Genomic DNA, 14149 nt, shown 5'->3' with positions numbered 1-14149 from the left:
TGTGGCCGTTGTGATGACAAGAGATAACGTATAAGAACAACAAATTCATGTCGCAAAAAGATAACCAGCCTTTGCTTGTAAATTCACGCACGTGGAAAACTGAAGATCAGCAAATGCTTGGCTTAAAAACAGAGTGACTTTCTTATATTCTCCTTCTCTGACAGCTGGATCAGCCTCTTCGTTATGCACTCATTTATTCAAATCATTCCAAAATTTCAACAAAGCTAAAAACGAATTTCTCATTGATTGAACAACTTCATTCAAAAAGTGATTAAAAACATGCATGCCACGAGTGACTTTGCATTAGGTTGAGTTCACCCACAGACAAGGTTATCAGAGCTGTAAATCAGACATGAAACTTACTTGCAGAATGATCAATGCACTTGGCCATGACGCATAAATCAATTTGAAATTCCAAAAGTCCTAGTAGACAGTACACCCAAATTTGGGCCTCTGGCTCATAAAATGAGTGGCGGAAGACATAAAGGAATTCAAATCAGAAAACCTCACTAGTGAGAGACAAAAATAGAAACCTGAACATTGTAGTTACGGAACCACGGCCTGTGAGAAAATCTTGAGAGGAGGAAGTCTTTGCTGAGATGGATGAACACTCCTCTTCCTCATTTTGCAGGAGGGGGGTGGGTTCAGAACGAGCATTAATCTCAGTATTCCAGGGAAACAAAAAAATCCCTCATTAACGGTGTCCGAAAGGGGAGAAACGCAATGGTAAACTGGTTCCATATGTTACAGGATAAATCTCTGAGGCAGGAGCAGAGTGTCTGTGTGCATCTGTGCTTTTTGTTTAGCTTCATGCAGAAAACATGTAAATTGTCTTTGCTTAGTTCCATAAAAGATTACAAAAAGTTTAGGGAGATAAAGCACTGTAGCTAGACCTTGTCTATACTTATCCTTTTCTCAAGAAGTCTGGCTACCTTCCTATTTTAGTTTGTCTTCACTTAGCAACCACTTTCAAGAGGTTAAATAAAATCAAATAAACAATCACATGCAGACAACAAACAAGCAGTAAAATGATAAAGCAGCATACTCACTCAATTCCTTCTCTCCCAGGTACTTTGTCATTTGTCTCTTAACCTGAGCCCCGACATGCCTTTCCCTTTCTTCTCACTTAGCATGCTTCAAAAACAGCCCTGACCTTAAATCAACAACAACATCGAGACAGCAAAAAACTCTAAACAAAACACACAGCTCTGCAGACTTCTTCTCTCATGAAGAACCTCAGTGTGTGTGCTTAACCAAGTGTGAGCTCTTCCTGAAAGAGAGAGGGATGAGGGAGGCAGAGCATCTTGCCTCTCTCCCCCTGGTACTCAAAATGGTCCTCACTTACCCCCTCATCCCCTTACAAACTGGGTCATGGTTGGGGGTGGGAGTGTGTGGGTGGCGGGGTTTTAATACCTCTTTGAAGGGTGATAGGGGGGGGGTCTGACTGACTGACAGGGATAGGCTGGAAGAGGAAGTATGTGGTTTTAAGGGTAAAACATACTAATTGACGTTGTGAGACCTTTGGCCTGGCTTTCAAAAAAAAGGTAGCAATAAGAAGTGTGAAGTGTGTCCATTATTTTTTTCCCCCAATACTTTGAAACTAAAGCCTAAATGGGGTCCAGAAGATTCTGATGAAATGACTTGAGGCTTGTATTTTCTTTCCATAAATAATACATTTTGTGCTTGGTTTAAAAACAAAGCTTGGATGGATATGTTTGTACAAGAAGATTTTAGTGTTAAAACACATATAGAAAGAAGGATCTTTAAGCTATTAAAGCAATCAAAGGTAAAGCTTTGAGACTTACTCATACATTTTACAAAAAGATTAAATTTAAGACACTCGCAGCTGAACTGATGCGGAAACTCCCTCCCCTTACACCCTTCTACCATTGTCTGTTACAGTTGTGCAGAGGTGAGCAGGATCCAGCTTCTGAACTCTCCCTCCTTGTCTCTCTTTGTCTCTCTTTTCAATCTTTAAAATATCTGTCACTTTTTGTGTGTACAACTGACTTCAACTCTATTAATGCCTTCTAGAAGACACAAATGTGTGCAGGAACCAGTTCCTTTCTGGCATATCCTGGCCCTTAGAGCGGCAAATGAACTTATATATGCAGGCATCTTTGTATGGATAGATGTTGGACAATAGTTAACAAGAAATTGTTGTTTAAAATTTCCAAAGATTTTTTTCATATTCATTTTTCTGTTTGCCTCAAAAATCCAGCATCAGTTGTCAAAATGCACAGAAGTATTCAGAACAATGACCATCAGTTTCATACAAGGCCAACATGTCAAAGCAAAACAGATAGTTGGTGCCCAACATGTTGCATATAATGAATTCCAGGAGGATTTGGGGTTCTAAAAGAAGGCCATTGAAGTTTAAGGTAAACTAACAACACTAGTTCACACAGAAAGTCATTGAGGACATTTTTAAGTCTTGATATAAAAGTTGGGAATCATCCGAATAATAATTTTACCCTAGCCCTTCTAAATGTTTGATGTAAACCAGACATACTGCAGTTTTTTGCCTGCTGATATAGGCCCTTGGTCATAATCCAAACCATCACGTTGAGCCTCAGTATGCCCTCTACTCTCCATCACTCTGCCTCCTCTCTAATGCCCGTTCATTGAGTTATAATCATGCAATGCTGTGAACAATAAAAGTTGTTCGTTTGATAATCCACTCACCAGCAGTGGATGCTCAAATTAGTTCTGCACGCTATCTCAGCCTCTTTTCTTATCCCTCTCCTCTAAGCGGACCAATTGCTATCACCAAATTTCACAGATTATGTGCTGAGAAATCAGAGGGAATAAATCCTCTTCAAATTCATATCACGTCTATCAAAGTCCACGGCTTCTGTTAAATACATTTTTGCTTTAATGTGCAGCTATCACATTTTGTTTTGATGAATTTGAAGTTGATAAGTGGTGAAATGTATTTTTTTCATGGGTCATAATGATAATAACCTTGAATAATGTGACATCCCTTTCTTCAGTTATCAGGATATTTATAAAAAAAGGGTGATAGATTTGTTGATGTTCTTGTTTCCACATAGCTACAATATGTGTTCCAAAGATGAAAATATACTATGAGTGTTTCGAAATGTTAAAAAAAAAGCCTCCCCAGCTCAGTTTTAGGGTGTTTAAACTGTACAGTGTTATTAATACAAATTAAATCTCAGTCTCATATTATTTACACCAGGGGATATAGCTCAGTTATAGAGATATGACTGCAGATCAAGAGGTTTCCAGTTCAAATCTGATTGCCCCATTGGTATAAAATAAAATAGAGTCAGGTTTACAACAGGCTCCTCAAGTCAAACACTTCTCTTGTGCAGATGGACGCTTCAGACGTTCACATTGTAAGCTGACAAAATAAACATTAAAACTAAATGAGGTGGAATTTTGATTGCACTGTTGATAAATAATATCCTCTCCAATTTATTTTGTGTTTTAAACATAAAATGGTCAAAATCACAGTTCAATGGACATTTGATATCCCACCTATTGTGTGACTTCCTGTAAATATGAAACAGTTTAAGTTGTTGTGTACTTACCGCTAAAACAGTATTGGCCTACTATGACAACCTATACTGTATGTAATGATTAGTATGGATTTGGGACACACCTGCAGCAGTGTTAATATGATATGGCACATCTGAGTATTATTGCTAATAGTTTGACCCCTAAAACTTATGAGCAGCTCTTAGAAAGACAACTATTTATAACCAATAATGCTGTAGTTCCTTCTGCTACCATAGCAGTCTCCATTACCAACATACTGCTGATTTCCTCACTAAGACAATGTATTTGACAAAGAACAGAGTTTAGGAAGCAGTGCAAATTATTGGACTCTTTACTGGCGCTGTAATATATACTCTTTATCCTTCATCGAACAGAGCTATGATAAGATGTAGAGAGGACTTTGTGTAGCCTGGTGGTCACTGAAAGTTACAGGTATAAACATGAGGAAAGCTGCCTTAGGAGATGAGACTGGCATGCTCCTTATTCTCTTCTAAATTCCTTTTGAAAATCATATTTTTACTTTCTTTGCTTTCATTGGGTTTGTGGCCTGAACTTTCTTTTTAATTGTATTGATGATATTAATAATATTATATTGTTGTATTTTAGTCAATTAATGTTGAATAACTGAAATGTTTTTAACATTGATTGTTAGCACTTTTGAATTATTTCAAAAAGTGCTACTATATATAAAAAGATAAAGAAAATAAACAAACATGTTACATTTTATTATTTGGATACAGTGGGGTGCAATATCTGATCATCGTCTTTCAAATGTATGTCAACAGGACATAAAATATATTTAAGAGCTTACTGTGGTATTTTATTCATTGTGGATCATGTATACACTAGGACTAAATAAACAGAATTGTGAATGCATAGAGGTGCGTTTCATTTGATTACTCACAGAAAAACATATCAATGCACACATTATACATGTAGTTTGAAAACATGAGGATCAGGTCAGATTATGTAGAAGAACATGTTTTTATTTCCGCCTACTGCTCGGCACAAAAGAAAGAGCTTCCCTTCTTAACATTTGAACCATCTTATCAACACTCAATCCTCTGCCATATAAGCCGCCTTCAAGAAATATGTAAACATCAGCATTTCATTAAACAAACTGCTCTTAGATGGAATAAGGAGATTGGGGTTTCTTTACTCCCATAATCCTTCATCCTTTCTGCATAAACCAAGCTAATTTGGCAGTATATTGTCAATGAAAACATCAAAGCACTTTCAAGAAGGCATGACTGAGTGACAGACTTTTCATTAATCTTGTAATTCATTTTTTCCCCAATACTTTCCCACTAAAGAAAGTTCTCTATTTCAGAGTGGGAGACTGACGGGTAGATTTTAATGTGCAGGACTGTGAGCCATTGCCTATAGCAGTGACATTGTACTTCCTGGTAGAAAGGGAATCTTAAAGATGTCAAGACAGTTCTCATCAACATGTGAAGTCAGGAAAACAATCCTCCAGAGAGTTGAATCCGATCCCTTCTGAGGACTGACTAAACTCCCACAAATAATACTACTGATATTTTTAAACACTTCCCTGCTATGACGTAAATGGTACCCAATTAGAGTTGTTTCTAACACAAACACCATTTTTCAACTAGAGGTTTACTTTATTCCCAAAGTGACTGAATTGGTAGCTTTTAGAGCTCCTTTTTAGTGGTGACTGAGAGCACTGTTGCCAGCTCTGCGTTGACAAACTGAGCTTTATTTCCTTTTAGCATATAAAAAGTACCACAAAAGCCACAGAAAAAAACACATTCTCATGAGTCTGTTGTTAATAATAGGCTGTTGAACTTTTAACCTCATGTACTGTGCTTGTATAGGCTTGTTTACGGGGGCCAACAGGTCAGAATGCATTACAACAGCCCAACACATTTCCATTAGGAGAAACCCGCTGCAGATACATGCAGAGCATTTAGAAAACATTCACCTAATTGACGAAACATGCAAGGGACCGGAGTGATTGTTGAAGTTTATTTTAAAGGATTATAAAATAAATGATTGTAGATTATAAAGTTGGCCAGCTGTAACTGTCACTGGAAATGTACCTAAAATGTTTTATTGGCTTATTTAACAATGTGATCACAAGATTAGTTTCAATATTATTGCAGATCTGCTGTAAGATACTGTAGCTAGCTAACCTATCCATTGCAACGAAACATCTAATGAAAGGTACTAAGCTGAAGACAGTCAAAATCAATGCTGAGCGTTACCATGTGAACGGTGATGCACTTACTGAAGTGCATTTGAAAGGTGATGTGACTGGATAGCTCAGGGGGGAAAAAAAATAACAAACTTAATTAGAAACATAACACATGTTTTGACTGGCTGGATGAAATAATATTGTTGATATTATCTCTATTTTCTCAAGATTTAAAAACACAATTCAAAGGCTTTACTGTAAGCCACATTAGATTTACCTCTTAGCTCTTATGTTTATTCAAAATGTAACTGAGGTTCTTGACACTGTCTGCATATCTCACGTACAGACACACATAAGAAGCAGTTGCTGTAAACTACAGGTGGGGTGTAAATATTAAAGTGGCAACAGACATAAAATAACATAGACGACACATTTTGTTGAGGCCTCTCTCTCTTTGGTACAACTTGGTAGCTGTGGATTTAGATCCCAGAGGCAATTCAGGAAACAATGTGAGAAGAATATTTAGGATTAGTCATGTTGAACTGTTTCACAATGTAATGTTTGTGTTTTATCTTTAAGCGAGGGGGGAAAAAAACCCTATCTTGTTTTAAGAGAGCAACTATGAAGCAAGAGAGTTTCTTGGTGTTTGGGTTGGGTGATCATCGTCCATTGGAATGAGTGATTGGAAAACAGTACATCCACTAATATAAGTCATGGGCCAAACATTTGACAGCAAGTCAGGAGGTCTCTTGTTCAACTCTGACTGCATCCGTTATTTAAACAGTGATACTAAACAGTTTTTGTTTTGTCTCAGTGCATCCATATACATAATGTGAGCAGACTCAGTGAGAAAGCACTGTAGGTCAAAAGGTTAATTCATTGAACAATACAAAACAACTTATTTTTGGAAAGTTGAAGGATCAGAAGAGGTCCCCCATTAAAATGTAAGTATTCTAACATAAATGTATTAAAGATTAGGATGTTCAAATCGTGTATGCTCTTCTTGGCACAAACAGTTCTTGTAATTATGTTTTATTTATCCTGATCATTGTTCTACGGCATTTCTGCAGGGCAACAGCTGTTCACAAGATATACGGTTATGAAGTGGGACAGTGATTTGGCTGTTTTAAATTCCTAAAGTAAAAATGATTGTTGGAAGTTAAAAATGTTGTTTGTCACAAAATTGCCATGATATAATGTGACATAAGAAAATTATAGTATAATATAAGGAAATAACGGAAATAAGTCATGCTATGGAAATGGTACTTGACAATTGATTTATATGGAGTAACGCTGACCAGTCACAAATCATCTCATGCTTAGCTGAAAAACTCATTATTGTATACCTTTGGTATAAAAAGCAAGGAAAGGAAATTATCCATTGATTATTTTGGCAGAGATTAAAAACATTATACATTTACAAACAATCAAGATACACACTCATAAACAATATCATCTCATTGGTAAATACTTAAGAGAAAACCGGATACATTACAGGATTCAGTCTATATGGAGGAAGATTGTTAAGACCAACCAAGAACTGACAGCCGTCTGAATGAAGTAGTTCACTGGTCCCCAGTTCAACACTGCGTGCCCTGTGATCCCGTATACATGTAAACATTGTGTGGAAGCACTGAGTTGCATGTCTATTCTGGCCAAACTAATACATTTATATGCACCAGAATGAATGCATCAGCACAAGAAAAAATGCCAACTCAACTGTGCCATGTGCAAGGCATTATTAACTCTGTGTGTAACGGCTTACCCTATTATATATAATATTCTGTTCAATTGTAAGAGTATCTTCAGAACAAAACCACTTCAGTGAATCAATGTTTATGCATATGTGTGTGTGGGATGGAGACGAAGGAAAGGATGTGTGTGTGTGTGCGTGCGTGCGTGCGTGCGTGCGTGCGTGCGTGCGTGCGTGCGTGCGTGCGTGCGTGCGTGCGTGTGGGTGTGTAGTGCATGGCTTATACAAAACCAGTAGACTTTCAAAATGGAAAACTATGGACAGTTTGACTCCTGTGGCTGTAACATACATTTCTGTTGTATGCATAAAAGATGTGTGTGTATTGTCTCCACAGGGGGTACCTAGAATTGAACTGGGGATCTCTTTATCTGCAGTCAAATGCTCTACTGCTGAGCTATACCCCCACTCCGCTTTGTTTTTTGTGGAAGCGGCATGTTGTTGGATGGATGATTGGAAGGTTGGATGGATGGACATAAACAATATAACACCATACAGAAATAACTATTTGGTCTTATCTTTTTACTCATACTTTTGGTGGTAAGTATTTTTTTGTGTTTTCTTTCATGTTATTTTAACAACACTTTATTGCTTTATCACTTGGTAAAACAACAATAAAAGAGAACTGTTTGTAAGGTGTTCACTATAAGGATCATTTATCTTCATGTCATAACAGGGTTTTCATATTTGAGTTCATCCTTAAATGGAGGAAAGTCCTTGGGAAAATGAATCCATTGTTGTTCTTTAGTGATTAGCAATGAGAAAGTTAATTAAATTGGGGTGAGTGGAAGTACAGCCTCTACACACACATGCTCATTATCAAACACAAACATTCAGTGTGAACCAGAATGTTTGTTTCACTTTGTCTGTGAATCTACTGTGAAATTCAGCAATAAATAGAGCTTAAATGGCAAATAAAACAGTTGATATCAGGAAATAGCTCAGTAATCTGCAGTGTTTTACTGCAGATCGACAGGCCACCAGTTTAACTCCCGGTGCCCCCTCTGTTTATTGCCAATATAAACAGAGTTCTGTGTATGTTTGAACCAGCTCTGCGGCATGTTAAAGACAACAGAGTGGCGAACAATAGAAGAGCTTACAGCATTGTAAAAAAGGCCCCACAATTGTAATTTAATATGAGCTGGCTTTATTATATAGATACTAAACATGCTGGTTCCTTTTCATTTAACATCTTCTTAATTTTTCTGAGGTTTGTTGACCAAAGACTTAAAAACAAGATCATAAGAGCCCTGAATCATACAACATGCAATACACATTTATTATTGCTTCTAACACTAACTGTTATAATTTCCAGTTTGTTTGGATAGAAAAATTACATGACATTTAAACAGCAATTGTAATTTTACTTTTGCATTTACAGAATTGTAACAAACACTGCTCAGCATTAGCATGTGCATTACAATTATTTTCAGAACCGTTTTCTACGGAACGCCATATAATCATTTTCTTTGGTATTTATGAAGATCGAATCACATGTACAGCAGCAGCTCTGAGCCACACTTTATTTCATGCTTGCCATAAAAAGTAAGACTCTCATCTCTAATTGGCAACAAGGTAATCTGAGGTGAACGGATTCTGAGGCTTCTCCATGAGCAAGTGTATGTTATCATTCATAATCATGCGTGCCAAGTGACACACGCACACACAAGGAGGAAAATAGCTAACACCTCCTCAGGCTCAGGCTCACCTGCACACTCAGACTCATTTGAGAAGAAAGGAGGAAGAGGAGGAGGGACTTTAGTGAGTGTGTACGATATACTGTATGATGAATTAGAGGTAATATTTGTCCTAGTAACCAAGTTAAAAAAACACTGGTAAAGCAAAGTGCTCAGGAAGGAAAAAAAACTGCTGTTAGGGTGTGAGTGTGTGTGTGTGTGTGTGTGTGTGTGTGTGTGTGTGTGTGTGTGTGTGTGTGTGTGTGTGTGTGTGTGTGTGTGTGTGTGTGTTAGCCTGGGTGTGAGCCTGAGTCTGAGTCAGGCTGAGAGTGACTCAGAATTTGATGTTTCTTGTTGTGTCTTGGAGGCAGGGATGTAGCGTATTCGACGTGTGTGTGTGTGTGTGTGTGTGTGTGTGTGTGTGTGTGTGTGTGTGTGTGTGTGTGTGTGTGTGTGTGTGTGTGTGTGTTTGTTTTTTCGTGTGTGTGTGTGTGAGCCACTACACATTACATGTGTGGGTGCATGTGCAGAGCACCTTTGCCTTCGATGACAGGTTTAGAGGGCAAAGGGAGTGTGTGTGTGTGTGTGTGTGTGTGTGTGTGTGTGTGTGTGTGTGTGTGTGTGTGTGTGTGTGTGTGTGTGTGTGTGTGTGTGTGTGTGTGTGTTTTAATATGAGCTTGCAAACTACTGTACATGTGTGTTATTTTATTCATATTATTCACATTCTCCAGGGAAGGGCCAGTCTTTTATTACAGTGTGTGTTCACTTGTCTGACAGATCTGTTCCTGAGGCGGCTGCTGCTGCTGCTAAATATCACACACCTGATTGCACAGAGAGTGCCGCTCCCTCTCTTACTGTGTCTTCTAAGACCCTATTACCATGCTATTAATCCCCCCAAAATCACACAGCACTTTCACCTTTATGAGTCTTCGTCAGTGAGCCCAAACAGCACATTTGGGATTAGGGACGACTTCATTTACAGCCGCGTATCCTTAAAACCACATGAGCTGAAAAGCTGGGCAGAGGGAAGAGGGATGAAACAGAGGAATGGTTTCTCTAAATAAAATCCCAAATTTGAATAAATACCACAGCTGGTTCCAGTATAATCACCATCCACTCTATCTGTTTGTGCAGTGGTAGCCTGTGTATGTATTTCTTGGTTTACGTGGCAGAAATCTGATGATTAAAGAGCAGAAAGCATTTATCTGTGGTTGCAGTACCTCAAGATGCTGCTGTTTTATAATACACACATGATGTTACATGATCCTAATACAACCTTTGAATAACATTTTCACATATTTTGCTGTCAAATAAACGCAGTGTAATAAATCGCATGGTAGTTTTTGCTGAAAAGCAGATGCTGCTAGAGACAAATATGTTACCTGATAACAATGATTATCATTAGTAACACACAACCAAGTACATACAAATGTATCAAGGTCGTATGAGACCTCTAATGTAAATCTGTTAATTGAAATTATGGAAGTTAAAATGGCTGAACGTTTTCATAAAGGTTTTATCATCTAAGAGGTGTAAAAGAAATGGCACATTTCTGCAATCTAGACACTGCTTCATGACTTTGGAGCTATGTTAATGTATCAGTTAGAAATTTTGGCATTAGAATAAAGCTGATCTGTCAGTAGCCCCGCTAAATGTACTGTCTTTGCCTATGTTTTTTATAAAGGAATTTGTTAACCCACTTATGCAGCTGGATTTGCATTGAGTGAATTGAAGCGAAAGATTTAAATGGCATCAGTCTTGCTATTAAGGCAACGCAAAACATCAGACAAACAGGGAGGAGCAGCTCTGTATGTCTGTGTGTGTGTGTGTGTGTGTGTGTGTGTGTGTGTGTGTGTGTGTGTGTGTGTGTGTGTGTGTGTGTGTGTGTGTGTGTGTGTGTGTGTGTGTGTGTGTGTGTGTGTGTGTGTGTGTGTGTGTGTGTGTGTGTGTGTGCGTGCGTGCGTGCGTGCGTGTATGTGCGTGTATGTGCGTGTGAGTGTGTGTGTGTGTAGGAGCAGGGGGAGTGCTGTCCCTTGTCTCTGCTCAGTGTGTGCAGCAGCTGCAGCTTTCAGCCTCAGTCTACACTGTAGGGGCCATTCTGCTGTCTGAAAGACTGATATATACAAAGAGCAGAATGGTGATGAGAGATGACTCTGAGGACAGCTCTGATGGTGATCTCAAACTCACTCATTCCCCCACTGCATGTTGCAATTCAACATTTGTAAGAAAACAGAAACCACGCTTCCGGGTCAAGTAGTCTGCTCACGCGCTGAAATAGGGTTCGCACCAAGCTTTTTTTGGATGAGTCCAACACGAGTGTGGATTTCACCACTGGCCTGAGGTCTGTACAATCTTGGCTGAATTTAGAGAAAGTAGTTCCCTTCCTGCTTCCCTGATAAAAGGTCTTATCCTTTGTCGTCCTCTGTCAAAGCACACAGGGACAAAAAAAAAAAGAAAAAGACCATGGATACAGATGCTGACCTGCGCCTGATGCACACATATGTTACAGAGGAAAACCCTGCAAGCGAAACAATCAATTCTCACACTCTATAAAAACAAACTGGCATGCATGTTCACCTAAACACACAAAGGGAGCTAAACACGCATGGCTCCCACAGTCTAATGAGACAAAATCAGAGAGAGTGCATGAGTGGAGTGCCCTGTTTCAGCCCATGGCACCGAGGGCTGTGCAGAGACAAAGCTCTCATGGTCTGGCACCAAGGGTAGAAAATGGAGCTCACTGGCAATCCAGCTCACAGTGGTATTATAATATCAGAAAGAGGGGGACTCACTCGGCACACTAGTATTCTTCTTCACCATCCCCCACCTCCAACACTGTGGGCCCTCGCTACCCGCCCCCACAAATCCTAGCATACCCTCACCCTTGCGTTAACCTCCCTTATTCTGCTCTCTCTCTATCTCCATCCCCATCCCCCTCTCCAAAACCTCCACCTCCTCCTCCTGATCGCCATCCACAGAGAATCATAAGGACAGACGCTCTTTACACATCACAAACACTGTGTGCCACTGGAAGAGAGTAATGGTTCATTCCAAGCTGGAGTCACGTATACCATACGACGCCTGTGGGCTGTTAATATACCCAACCATAAAACTTGGGAAACAGATTTGGATTTGTTTATTGAAAATAATGTAAGATTGTAGCAAATGTTTTTTTTTATTATTGAATTACATTTCTAAATTAATTTTCTATAAAATATTCTTTTGCAATTGTTCCTTATATTGTAAAGGAAAGCTCTATGGGCATGTTTGCGCTGTTATATGACTTTGTAGTTATTCCAATGTAAAGTTAATATTAAAAGAACAAAATAGAGAAAAACAAGAGATATGTTTAGATTAGATGTAAAAGTCATATGGTCAATTGTGTTGTGCTGAATAGCTGTGAAACCCAAATGTCTCTGAGTTTGGAATGTTGTCTAGGGAAGTGCGTTCAACAGCATCTTAAACACTTACGAGTTTACCTCCAGATGCCCCCTGAAACTGTGTACATATAACTCAAGTACCACTTTAACCTTGTCCTGTCATATAAGCCAGAAGGTGGAGTTTTGCACGGGGAAGGGAGTTTGTGTACATAGCAGCTCTGTTTTGAGTCCATGACAGCCACTGAGAAGAGATAACAATGTCCAAACAAAGACACAGTTTCACTTTACGGTCATTGGATCAATCTATATTTTTAAAACCTAAGGTATACATATTTACTCTGTCATCTTTTCTGAGATGGGAGGTGACATCTTTTTCTAAACAAAGATTCTTTTTCCACTGGAATTGGCATCAACTGCTTTTTAGCAGCTTATAAATAACTCAGGAAAAAGCCTAAGGAGAAGAGGGTGGTAACATTTTATACATTTCGGTGTCCTTTTTAATAACACTTGGACCTCAAAATTCTTATTGCGTGCCTTCTTAAATGGCTTCCATTTTCATGACGGTTTCATATAGCATCCAATATTTTAGAGGGCGACACTAAAACAAAGAAGGCTTTGAACCCAACTTGCCTCTTTAGCTCAGTATTAAAAAGGGACAAAGTTAAGTAATGAATGTCAATTTGTTTAGACAATATCGTTTTAGACCTTTTTTGAAATATATCATGTTTTATCTAATGAAGATGAAATGATGATGTTTCATTTCAATTTACTCAAGACATAAAAAAACATGTTTCAAAATCACATCTTTTCTGTCTGTGTGGCCCAGTACACATGTACCATCTTCCTCTTGTCGGTAAAAGATTTTGTATGCCTTCACGAGTGGCAGCAGCAATGTGATGCAATATCAGTATTACAGTGGAAAGAAGCAGTAACCCCCCACAGAGCAGAATATGTCCAGACTTCAATACAGGGGTCAATTACCACATACACACACCCATAGTTTCTTCAGTTATTGATGAAATTGATTTCTTGTGCTCAGAGGTGCTTCCCTGCCAGCTGATGTGAGCAGGACCGGATTAGATTGGTGATTTACGACTGACCATGAATAATGGCTCTCTGAATTCAGCAAGAATTGACCTGAGAGGAGAGACACTGGCGATGGATGGAGAAAAGATAAATAGGTTAAGCAAGGTAATGTGGGACCGAGGGAATGAGATGAAGGGGGACATAAGAGTATTAGGCTGCTCCTGCAGAAGCCTGGCTTTAATGTGAGGCCTCTGGTTCGGGCCAAAGCAGACCTGAGACCTGCCAACTGCACTTATCTCCCTCTGCTTTGTTAGGACTGAGGATGTGAATGCTCTGTATAGAGATGACATGAAGACTCAAAGTGAGGTATTAATAGAATGTAAATCATAAACAGGTCCCTGGGGATATAGTACAATGCAACAACACTAATGAGTGACTGATTAACGGCGGTCCTATTAAAGTCACCCCTTTATTAGCACCTGACATTTCATTTTAAACAACTTAATAGCTTAACTTGAACCCCTGAAGCTCGCGTTAAATTGGCACTTAGAGCATCATGAGTCGTGGGCATCTTTTTAGGGTGTTACAATGAGTCAATCAGTTAAAATCATGCATGACTTCCTGCTGAAATTAATTA

The 14149-nt window shown here is 38.8% G+C and overlaps 1 protein-coding gene across 2 annotated transcripts in view; it reads right to left on the bottom strand.

Moving 5' to 3' along the window:
* The window catches only part of gjc1 (gap junction protein gamma 1), a 35329-nt gene that overhangs the window by 9280 nt on the left and 11900 nt on the right, over window positions 1-14149 (bottom strand). The window contains exon 1 of one of the 2 annotated variants that reach the window (XM_063904946.1): window positions 1050-1254. The exons of the other annotated variant lie outside the window; for it this stretch is intronic. The gene's annotated coding sequence lies outside the window, so the exon portion shown is untranslated. Of the gene's footprint in view, window positions 1-1049; window positions 1255-14149 lie in introns of those variants that run through there. 2 annotated transcript variants of the gene reach the window in all.

Source organism: Eleginops maclovinus, chromosome 16 (genome assembly GCF_036324505.1).
Source record: "Eleginops maclovinus isolate JMC-PN-2008 ecotype Puerto Natales chromosome 16, JC_Emac_rtc_rv5, whole genome shotgun sequence".
Classification (NCBI taxonomy): Eukaryota; Metazoa; Chordata; class Actinopteri; order Perciformes; family Eleginopidae; genus Eleginops; species Eleginops maclovinus.
Note: the sequence above shows the minus strand (reverse complement) of the source record. Positions and strands in the feature narration are given on the sequence as shown.